At 54.1% G+C, this 11,388-nt stretch overlaps 1 protein-coding gene across 10 annotated transcripts in view; it reads right to left on the bottom strand.

Annotated features, from left to right (window-relative positions):
* NTNG2 (netrin G2) overlaps positions 1 to 11,388 on the bottom strand; it is a 67,063-nt gene that overhangs the window by 13,887 nt on the left and 41,788 nt on the right. The window lies entirely within an intron of this gene.

Raw genomic sequence — 11,388 nt, 5'->3', positions numbered from 1 at the left:
GGCGACCTTGACCCAGACGCTGTATCCTCATCATCTTTGCTCGTGACGGAGGCAGGTTGGCGGGCTGCAAGAGCCGCTCACCAGCCCTCCCCGTGCAGGCCAGGTTCCCCCCGCCCGGGCTGCACCCCTGCTCCCCGCCTCCGCCCACGCCCTTGAGGGCAGATGGAGAGAACCCCCGCTCCCCAACCCCCGGTCGGTTCATCCACACATGTATTATTCATTCGTTCATTCAAATATTTATAGGCAACTCATTATTCTGAAATCCGGTAAATAAAGGGAGGGAGTCAGGCATGTCCTGTCTGTCCTGTGTAAACTGTACCTCCGGGTAACCAAATGTGGGATGAGGGGATGTTTCTTTTTATAGAAGCATCCCAGCTAACAACGGGAGAAGAAAGCAGGACTAGAAGGCCACCGTGGAGCAGCCCTCACTCCATGCACGGCTCTGGGCTCTGGGCTCTGAGCTCTGAGCGTCCGCAGCCTGCAACTTCACAAGAGACGGCCGGCGGGACGAGGCTTCCCAAGGGAAGGGCACACGGGACCCCGAAAGCGATCTCAGCCAAACAAACGGAGCTGGAATCTGATCAAGCCAACTGATCAAGCTGGCTATGAATTTGCAGCAACTACCAAGGACAGAGAAACACACTAAGGAACACCAGTGGGACGCAGTCAGCCAAATCCGGACAGAGGGGACTCCGGAAGTGACGAGCCAGGTTCTTTACCGGATGAACTACAAGAGGGCAAAACTTGACGGGGGCGGGGGGGACCTAGACCAAGAGAGGCCTCAAAGGCATCAACCGAAGGCAGGGCGAGGACCTCATCTGAATCTTGGTTCAAACAACCTCTGAACTCAAACAAGCAAATACTATGTCTGTTCACGAGACAGCTGGAAATTTGAAGACTGTATCTGACGATCTGAAATTAACGTTGATTAGGCGCGGCCATGGTGTTGGGGTTCTAGTTCTTTAAAGTCCTTATCTTTTTGAGACACAAGCCGAAGTCTTTACAGATGAAATTATCTGGTGTCTGGGATTTGCTTCGGAATAGCACGGAAAGGAGGCACGTGGCCGGAGTCACCGATGAAACCAGAGAGGCCACGAGTTGCTAACTGCCAACGCTGGGTGACAGGTATATGGCGGTGTTAGTTTCGCATGCATGCTGCAAATCCTGCGTGACACAAAGGAAGCAAGAGTGCTCTAGATTCTGATACGGGAAGATTTCCAAGGAGTATTGTCAATGCGTGTAAAAAGCAAATTGCAGAATGCTGCGTGTAGCAGAATCCTGTTTTTATTAAAATGTGCAAAATAACATATGTATATATAGGGTCCCTGTTATGTGCCAGGCTCTGGGCTGGAAACAGAGAATGGAATGGTCAACAAAGCAGGTGGGGTCCCTGCCCCGGTGGAGTATAGAGTCTAGGAGGGCAATGATTGACACATCAGTGATGGGGGAGGGGGGAATTTCAGGGCAGTGAAGCCGTTCTGTGTGGCACTGTCATGGTGGATGCAGGACACTGGGCATTTGTCCAAACCCACAGTGCTGATAATGACACTGAGACTGAGCCCTGATGTAAACCTGCGGCTCTGGTTAATAATAATAACAAGGCACCACTGCTCATCGGCTGTAACAAATGCAACACATGTAACAAAAAAAAGCTGTTGCACATGGTGTATGGGAGGGGGGTGCTGTGTACAGGGAGACAGGGGGTATTTGGAACTCTCTCCACCACGGGCTCAATTTTCCATAAGCCTAAAACTGCTCTAAAACCCGAAGTCGATGAATTTAACAACGGTAATCGTGCAAATCTTTAATTAATGGCAATGGTTATCGGGGCCCAAGCATCATACCCAGGAGGGGGTATCATGGCGGGAGGGGGTCCTAACTTCGTCTTGGGGGAGGAGGATGGGCTTCCAGGAAGAAGGGTTTTAAGCTGAGGCCTGAAGGTGGATCAAGAGTTTGCGAGGCAAGGAGGAGATGCTATTCATACAATGTTATATTACATGTGTCATTAAAGGCTATTTCAAACCGTGGGGAATGTTCCTAATACAAATGAAAAGACCACGCTCACAGAGCACGTACCGTGGGCCAGACCGCATCTCATCCAAGGCTTTAATGACCACGGGAGTTGGCCCCACTGTCACCTTCATTTTACGGACCAGGAAAAGGAGGCCCAGAGACGTTAAGTATCTCGCCCAGAGTCACAAGTTGACCACAGATATGCCTGCGACTGGAACTCAGAGATACTCAACTCCAGAGTCCCACAGGCGAATATGGGGTAGGATGTGGATCGGAAACAAGCAGGTTACTGAGCTGTACGTGAGAAGAGTTATAAGCTGATTGTGTCCCCTAAACCCACATGTTGAAGGCCTAGCCATTCGTGCGACCATGTGTGGACACGGGGCCTTGAGGGAGTAATTAAGGTTAAATGAGGTCATAAGGGTGGGGCCCTGGGGGCCTCCAGGGAGGAAGGACACCAGAGCTCTCTCCCCACCGAGTGACGACACCTGAGCAGTCGGTCGTCTGAGCCAGGAAGTGGGGCCTCACCAGAAATCAACCCTGCCTGCGCCCGAATCATGGGCCTCGAGCCTCCAAAACTGTCCGGAAAGCGAGTGTCCGTTGTGTAACCCAGCCAGTCTGTGGGGTTCGGTTACGGCGGCCCAGGAGGACTGACACACGCAGCCTCCGGTTACCCTCAAAGTACATCTATCCACACCCAAACCACCGACAGAAAGGGCACCTGGGCATCACTGTGGTTGTCCCAGGTCGGGAGGGGATGGGATGATGAATGGTTTCTATTTTCTTCTCTGTCACTTGGCACGTTTTCTACACTATCGTGAGCAGGTATTACATCTACGAGCAGATGACAAACGTTAGTTTAAACCGGGCAGTCAGGCCAGGGTGGGGAGGGGCTGGTTGCTGAGCTCACACAGGCCTTTCCTCTGGGGGAGAAGTGGGTCCTTCAGGTCTCAGGGGGGCTGTTTGGGAAACCCTGTTCCCAGTCACCTACCTCCCATTGTTTGTGACTCAAGTCTCGGGTCCAAGGACAGGGGCGCCTGAGTGGGTCTGTCGGCTCAGCTCACGATCTCACAGTTCGTGAGTTCGAGCCCCGCGTCGGGCTCTGTGCTGACAGCTCAGAGCCTGGAGCCTGTTTCGGATTCTGTGTCTCCCTCCCTCTCTGCCCCTCCCCCACTCACGCTCAGTCTCTGTCTCTCTCTCTCAAAAATAAATAAACATTAAAAAAAAAAAAAGAGTTCTGATGCAGACAAAGGTGCTGTCCCTGGTGTTAGCAGGTCTGAAGGCTGTATTCTTTTATTTTATTTATTTATTTATTTTTAATGTTCATTCTTGAGAGAGACAAGAGTGTGAGCAGGGGAGGGGCAGAGAGAGAGGGAGACGCAGAATCGGAAGCAGGCTCCAGGCTCTGAGCTGTCAGCACAGAGACCGACGCGGGGCTCGAGCTCGCCACCCTGGGATCGTGACCTGAGCTGAAGTCAAGAGCTGGACACAACCGGCTGAGCCACCCGGGTGCCCCAAGCTTATATTCTTTCAACTCCTGCTCCCCCGCACAGCCTGGGCCCTGACCCTGTCGAGACTCTACTGCAGCTCGGAGCTGAACACACGCAGCCTGAAAAAAGCCTGTTCGGTCTTTCTCCGGAGCTCCAAACCACAGCCGCGTACACACCGTGGGCCCACCACGGGCTCTGCTCCCAGGAAGGCACAGGGACACGGGCAGGCACCTGTTGGCATTGGTGACTCTTCCTCCTGGGGACACTAGACCCCAGAGACAGTCCCTGGCAAAGAGAGGTCCTGTGCTTAAGCTTACCCGTCAGCACATACGCTTCCCTAATGCCAACACCCTTCTCCCCAACCCCCCCCCCACACACACACACAGCGTGCATTAGCGTATCACAGGCTCTGACAAGTTCTGCAGGAAAGAAGACCTATCTTTGTCTAGCAAAAGTTTGTTTGCAGAGTGTATTTGACCTCAGAAGATTTTTTTCCCCCCTTCTGAATTCCTATTGAACATCCCACTGTACTAGCTGGAGAGGAACACCCCAGCTGTGTGGAACCAGGAGTGTGTTCCATGCCTCTGGTCTGAGGACGGGATATTTTTAGGTATCAGCTACCTAAAGAAACGATGGCCACCTCAACCTTGGGTGAGAACACTGACCTTGGCTTGTTCAGAATGCATAAAGACCAGCTGAAGCTGAGAAGCGTATGGTAACGAGGGTAGCAGGGGGTCTGGGGTGTCAGGGCTGGACATTCCTGTGGGGTCCAGGCTGGGGAGAAGCCAAGGCCACGTAGCCGGCTCCTCCGGACCGCATCCTGACCCCAGCTCCGCCCCAGTCCCGTGCTGGCCCCTCCCACACGCCTCCTCTCCCACAGCTGTCTTGGCTTCTCCACCCTCCCTGGCTGAGCCCTGGAATGAGCTCGTGCCTCCTCCCGCAAGGAGAGTAGTTCCCTGCTGGGCATGGCTGTCAGGAGAAGCCCACAGAGCGGGGGGAAGCCTCACCAGGGCTGGCACAGAAACGGGGCCCAGTCAGTGGAGGTGCTGCTTCGTCTGCCTGATTTTGCGGGAAGCTCTGGGTGTCGCTGGCTCTGTGCGTGTGCGTGCGCGCGTGGGGCTCTCTCCCTCTCTCTATGTCTCTCCATGTCTCTGTGTCTCCCCCGTCCCCGTCTCTGTCCAGCAGGTGTCCTGATCCTGCTTTCCTCTGGACCTCGGCGCAGGCCGTTCCCTCCACCTGGCGCCCGCTGCCAGGCCCCGCCCCCTTCTCCTAAAGCCAAGGGCTGGCAGAAGGGTCAGTTTCACGGCCACGCGTCCCCCCGGGGGGGGGGGGGGGGGGGGCCGGGGGTTCACAACCCCTGCTCCGTCAGCCCCTGTTGCACGGCCCTTCGCCCCCGTGTGCGTCAGCGTCAGCACCGTCTCCCGTGGTGGCGCGCACGACCACGTGACCGCGGGAGCTGCACGGGTCAGCGAGGAAACAGGTTCATGGTTGCTGTTTCCTTTGAACACACGGTGGTTTGTTTTTTTTTTTTTTTGAAGTGGCCAACTCGTCAAACCTGGGGATCTGAGGCATGTTACTGCCTAGGTGAGGCGATAAAGTGTATTCACTTAAAGCAATCATCAAGCAAGTAAATAAATAATACGGGATATTATTTATCCACGTGCACGAGCATAAAGTCAGACCATACACAGGGGTTAACTCAACACGGATCGAAGGGCCACATGGAAGGGCTAAAACCAGGAAAACGGAAACGGACGGGTAAATCTTCCTGACTTCCGGTAGAGCAGTGGTTTCTTACCCACGATGCCCAAAGCACAGGTAACAGAAGAAAAAAAAAATAGATACATTGGATTTCATCAAAATTAAAAAACTTGTGTCAGAGGCCACCGTCCAGAAAGTGAAAAGACAATTCATGGGACGGGAGAAAAATGTTGCAAATTATTATTAATATAATAATAATTATTATCAATATACTCATGCACAATATTTAATTAAATCAATCATTTAACATTTAATGTAAATAACTTAATCAGTAATTGAAATTAATTATAGTATATATTATATACTATTGATATAGCAAATAATATGTAATTAAATAATATACATTATTTAATATATCTTTTATGTATAATTTTTTATAGATTTTTTTTTTTACATTTATTTATTTTTGAGAGACAGAGAGAGACAGAGCGTGATCAGGGGAGGGGCAGAGAGAGAGGGAGACACAGAATCCGAAGCAGGCTCCAGGCTCCGAGCTGTCAGCACAGAGTCCGACATGGGGCTCGAACCCAAGAACCGTGAGATCATGACCTGAGCCAAAGTCAGACGCTTAACCGACTGAGCCACCCAGGCATCCCTAGGTATAATAATTAAATAATATATATTAATTACTAGTATACCATAATTGCTACCAATATAATAATATATTAATATAATGATGATTATTTCATTTATTATTTTTATTATTTCTCCTATAAGAGACTTCTATCTAGGGTACATAACGAACCCCTCCACCTCAGTAATAAAAGACAAATAGCCCAATTTTTCAAATGGGGAAAGGATCTGCGTAAACACGTCCCCAGGAAAGATACACCAATGGCCAACAAGCACATGACAAGAGGCTCGGCGTCACTAACCAGCAGGCGAACACAAATCAAAATGATTACTGTGAGTTACCCCTCTCTGCGCATCTTAGGGTGGCTAACACCAAAATCACAGAACCTAACAAGTGAGGGCAAGGCTGTGGGGAAACTGAAACCCTCACCCGCTGCTGGTGGGCATGGAAAATGGTAGGCGTGTCTTGGGAAGCGGTCTGGCGGGACTCCACAAGACCACAGACTCCTCCAGCAACTCCCCGTGACCCGGCGATGCCACCCCGAAGTATACGAGAACGTGTCCACACAAAAATGCGCTCAGGAACGGTCATAGCTGCATTTAGTCCCAGCAGCCGCAGGTAGAAACAACCCGACTGCCGATCAACAGGAAAACAGAACACAGACAACGGAGTATCATTGGGCCATAAAAGGGAATGCATCCTGACAACCTGCCCCAAGAGGGATGGACCTTGAAGACATTATGCTGAGCAAAATAAGCCAGACACGAAAGGACAAATGTTGTGTGATTCCATTTATACGGAGATGTTCCCATTAGGCAAATCCGTAGAGATAGAAAGGAGATTCATTGTTGCCAGTGGCTGGGGGGGAGGGGAGCAGGGATTCTTTTGAAGGTGATAAAGATTTTTTTTTTAACTTTTCAACTTTATTAATTTTGAGAGAGAGAGAGAGAGAGAGTGTGTGTGTGTGTGTGTGTGTGTGTGAGCAGGGGAGGGACAGAGAGAGAATCCCAAGCAGACTCCATGCTGTCAGCATAGAGCTCAATGTGGGGCTAGAACTCATGAACCGTAAGATCATGAGCCGAGCGGAAATCAAGAGTCGGTCGCTTAACCGAGGCGCCCCTGGTGATCCCAATGTTTTGGAGCTTGACCGCGGGGATGGTTGCATGTATCTGTGAGTAGATTAAAGCCATTGGATTACATCCTTTAAATGGGTGTTGTGGGTGGTATGGAAATTATATCTCAGGAAGCTGTTGAATGAATGAATGAATGAACCAATGAATGAATGAACCAATGAATGAACGAATGAATGATAGTTGGGATATGGGAAAATAGTGAAGGGGTTGCCTAAGTGGCTGAAGCCTGGGAACTTGAGAGCTTCCCATGAATGAATTGCCGTCTTTACAAGAGCGTTACGAAGGGTATATTACTCTCACCTTTTTACAGGTAAGGAAATGAGGCACAGAGAAGGTAAGCAAGTTGCCCAAGGCCACACAGCTGGCGAGCCCCACTTTAGGAAGGGCCTCAAGCAGGCGGGTGGCGGTGGCCTGGAGGGTCTCCCAGTGCCGGCTGTCAGACACACCTGGGCCCAGAGAAGTTCATCCCACCCACGGTCCCCCAAACACAGGCATGTCCCTTCCCGCCCTCCCTCAGGCTGCTGTCCTTCTGGGATTTCTCTTCGCTATTTCAGAAAGCCCTTGGGAGATGAAATAAAAAAAAAAACAACAAGCATATATCAATAATTTATTGAGCACTCATACGTGGACAGGTGCTGGGCGACGTGCATTGTTAACCGAATCCTTGGGAAAACCCAGAAGGCACGCTCTCCCCATGCCCCAGGCAAGGAGGCAAGATTCTGGTAGGTCAGGCGTCAGTAACGCACCCCAGGCATCTTGGGGGGATAGGCGGGATTTGAACTCAGGGCTGTCAGGTGCCCGAGGTAGAACCTCATGGCCTCTCTCCCACCTCGAGGCTCTCGGAGCTTGCCTCCTGCTGATAGCACAGGGATGGTGAAGGCCGGGGGAGGGGGCGCGAGGCAGATCCTCCCTGCACCCCCCTCCCCCCCACAGCCTTGGCAATTCTGGGGCCTGGCCTTGGCCCAGGAAACAGCCACGGAAGAAAGCAGCCCCTTTCCCGCCTGCACTCCCAGCGTGTGCCCGTGTCCAGACCTGGGTGGGTGGTCCAGACGCCCGGCGGCACCTCCAGCCCCAATGTTTCCCCTGCATCCCGGGATCAATTTTCCCAAGGAATTGCTCTCTGAATGTGACCTTTGAGAACCATCAATCTTACCAGAAAACCATCACCTGAGCCACCTGACCCCGCTACACAGCACTTTCCAGCTCATCCATCAGGAAGCATTATTTAATAATGAACAGAGGGACAGTGTGAGGCCGGCCAGCCCCACGGGGCCCGCCACCGGCCAGCGATGCTCCCTGCCCCCCAGGACCCGCTACCCCTCCCCACCCCAGCCCCATCTCAGAATCCCAGGCTTGAATTCTCTAGCACAGGAGTGGCTCCAAGAGAGAGTGGGAGATGGAGAGAGAGACAGAGAGAGAGAGAGAGAGAGAGAGAGGGAGGACAGGGAGGGAGAGAGAGGCACAGAGGGAGAGGAATAGAAGGAGAGGTGCTGAGTCAGCAGCCCAGACTCTTGCCCAGGCTCTGCTCCTAATTTGCTGGGTGACCTTGAGCAAGTCATTTCTCTGGGACTCAGCCCTTTCCTCTGCAAAGTGGAAGGGTTGAATTACATCTTAGATTTTCAACCTGGCTCTCTGGCTGTTCGCAAGTGCCCAACACAGTGCCTGGCACGCAGGGGCCTCTCGGTATCTGTTGAATGAATGAATGAGACCCCGCGCGGCATCGGCACGGAGCAGCTACTCAGTTAACTGCCGTCGCGGCTGGAGCAGCGAATGGTGGCAGGTGACCGGTCTTGGGGTGTTGGTCTCCCCTCCGGGCGTCAGTTTGCTGTTACATGGTGAGCACCAGCACGGGGTCGGGCACAGAGCCAGCCCTGCGCAGACGTCAACTGCTGCCTCTTGCTGACGGCCGGCCGGTCACAGAGGTGGGAGTGTGGGCCACCGAGGATGGGCCGGACTGGCCTTACCTGGCAGCCCCCAGTGCCCAACCTGAGACAGCCCCCTCATCTGTGCTGTCGACATCCTCCCCCAGAACCTGTCCGCGGCCAGCAACTGCCAAATCAGCCTGCCTGTCGTCCAGGCCTGGGGGTCCCCACCGGGGGACGTACACACGGTCATCTCGGAGCCACTTCCCTGAAGAGCCAGAACTGGCAAATAAAAATACAGGGTGCTTGGTTAAATTTGAATTTCAGGTGAACAATGAATAGTGTGGGTTGGTTTGTTTGTTTTAGTATAAGTATATCCCATGACATATTTGGGATATACTTATATTAAAAAAATTGTTATTTATCTGAAATTCAAATGTAACTGGGCATCTGATCTGGCAGCCGCACCTGCTGGCCCTGCTGAAGCACACGGCTGGGTCAGGACCCTCCAGTCCAATCCCTGACCCCTCTTGCTGCCCACCCTCCAGACAGAGGGTCTCAGCCACCTTCTCCAATCAATGAGTCCCTAACAAGCCAGATGGGACAACAAGTGTTGGCAGGCGGGGCCAGGCCTCACCTCTAGGGGAAGGCCACTCCAGACAACCCCAGCTGTCCGGGCCCATGCTCTGCTCCCGCAAAGGAGGAGGCTGGCAGGCTGACTTCACCCCTTCCTGTCCACCTTCGGGCCTGGCTGGGGTCTCTGCAGCCACAAGGAGCGGTTGTCAGGAGGGCAGGGCCACCGGCCTGGGGCCAGGCCAGAGCGTGCCCTGCCCCGCGGGGAGGGCGGGTGGCACCTGGGAGCTGCCGGCAGGAGCACCATCTGGCCGCGGGCCTGGCACCAGTGCCCCGCAAAAATCGTGAGCGGGCCCTTCCCTCCTCGGGGCGAGAGGAGCGGGCGTTTGGAGCGCCTCCCAGACAGGAGGGCGGGAGGAATGTAGGTCAACGCCTTGCAGCCGGAAAAGAGTGATGTCATCTGCTCCTGGGCAGGGGGGTGTGTGTGGGGGGGGACCGAGAGAGGCGGGTGCCGGAGCCCTGCAGGGAGGAGGGGCCCCGGGGCTGGCTCCCCTCCAAGGTCAAAAGCGCCAGGACTTCGGGACATTCTCAGAGACCCCCTTGGGACGTGGGGCACACAGGTGGGGCTCAGGGGAGAGCCCAGGGCCCCGGTGGTCTTGGTAACTGGTCACCTCTGCCTGGTGTCCCCTCACCCCGACCTTGGCCTCCTGTCTGTGTGTTCTTACACGCAGGGCGAACAGAGAGCAGACTTGCACACGCCCGACACCCCGAAGGCCAGAGCTGTTACAAACCAGCGACTAGTTTCAAGCAGCAGTGTCTGCCCATTTCCCTGCCAGACAGAGCGTCTACCTTTGGGTAAAAACTGTTCTTTTGTGAGTGGGGGGGAGAACCTCCCCCAGGGCCCCTCCCGGGGGGGGGCGGGGCTCGGGCTTGGGGGGGTTGTGCTGCCCTCCAAGGAGGAAGGATGTGGCCCTGGGAGCGGGAGAGGTGGCCCTGGGGACTTCCCCTCCCAGCCAGCAGGTGGCCATGGAAATGGCTGGATCTCAGGGTGCTCGCCGGCCGAAGGTCAGGTTTTAAAGTGTTCTTTCTCTGCACCATGGCCTGGGGGCCTTATACCTTCTCTGGGGGCTGAAGGGAGAGGTTGCGCCCTTGGCTGGGGCACAGCAGTGGAGGGAAGGGGCGGGCCGCTGAAGAAGTGAGCAACGGTCAGGAGAAAAGCTTAGAGATCCAGCTGGATGGAGAGGTGACAAGGGACCAGAGGGACACAGGAGGCAAGGAGGACCTAGTAAAATGCTGGGCTTTCCTAGTGAATTAGCAGAAGGGGGCAGGGCTGGGTATTAGAGGGAGGGAAGAGGGCTCCTGGGTGCCAGAGACCTTGAACCAGACCGGAGACCCTAGCAGGTGGGACCCTGAGGGCAGAGCCACAGGGAGGGGTCTGGCTTTCTTGGGGGGGATAATGTGGATAAATGCTGGTGGCCGCTCCTCCTGGAACACAGGCAGGCCGGCAATTGAGTTCATCGGCCAAATCAAATTTGGGCTTCTGCACTTTTATATTAAGTGCTTTAACGTACATTACCTCCGCCAGACTATTGATAAATCCTATTACCCATTATAAAGCCAGAGGCAGCCTCCCGGCCACCAGGGGAGGCTGGTGGAGGGGAGCTGGCGGGCCCAGTGTGAGGCTTGGGGTGGCACAGTGGCTGTGACCAGGGACGGCCTGGAAAGGCTCCCCACCCCCCACCCCCGCCCCCGGAGCCTGGCCAGGCCGTTGACTAAAGATCGTGTCCTGCCCGTGAGCGGTCCCAGCACGCCGGCGGGAGGGCCAGGCCTGGTGACAGGTGTTAGCAAGCTGGCTCTGAGCTGATACTCCCTTTCTGCTCTGGAAGGAGCTACTGATGGTCAGCTCGCTTGTTCACAGATGAACGAGTGAAAGAATTCGACACGGGGCATACCCACTTGGTTCCCGGGACCAGCCTCACCCA

Source organism: Herpailurus yagouaroundi, unplaced genomic scaffold (assembly GCF_014898765.1).
Source record: "Herpailurus yagouaroundi ecotype Mexico unplaced genomic scaffold, PumYag 160, whole genome shotgun sequence".
NCBI lineage: Eukaryota > Metazoa > Chordata > Mammalia > Carnivora > Felidae > Herpailurus > Herpailurus yagouaroundi.
The sequence above is the reverse complement of the archived record's forward strand: the minus strand, read 5'-3'. Positions and strand labels throughout refer to the sequence as shown.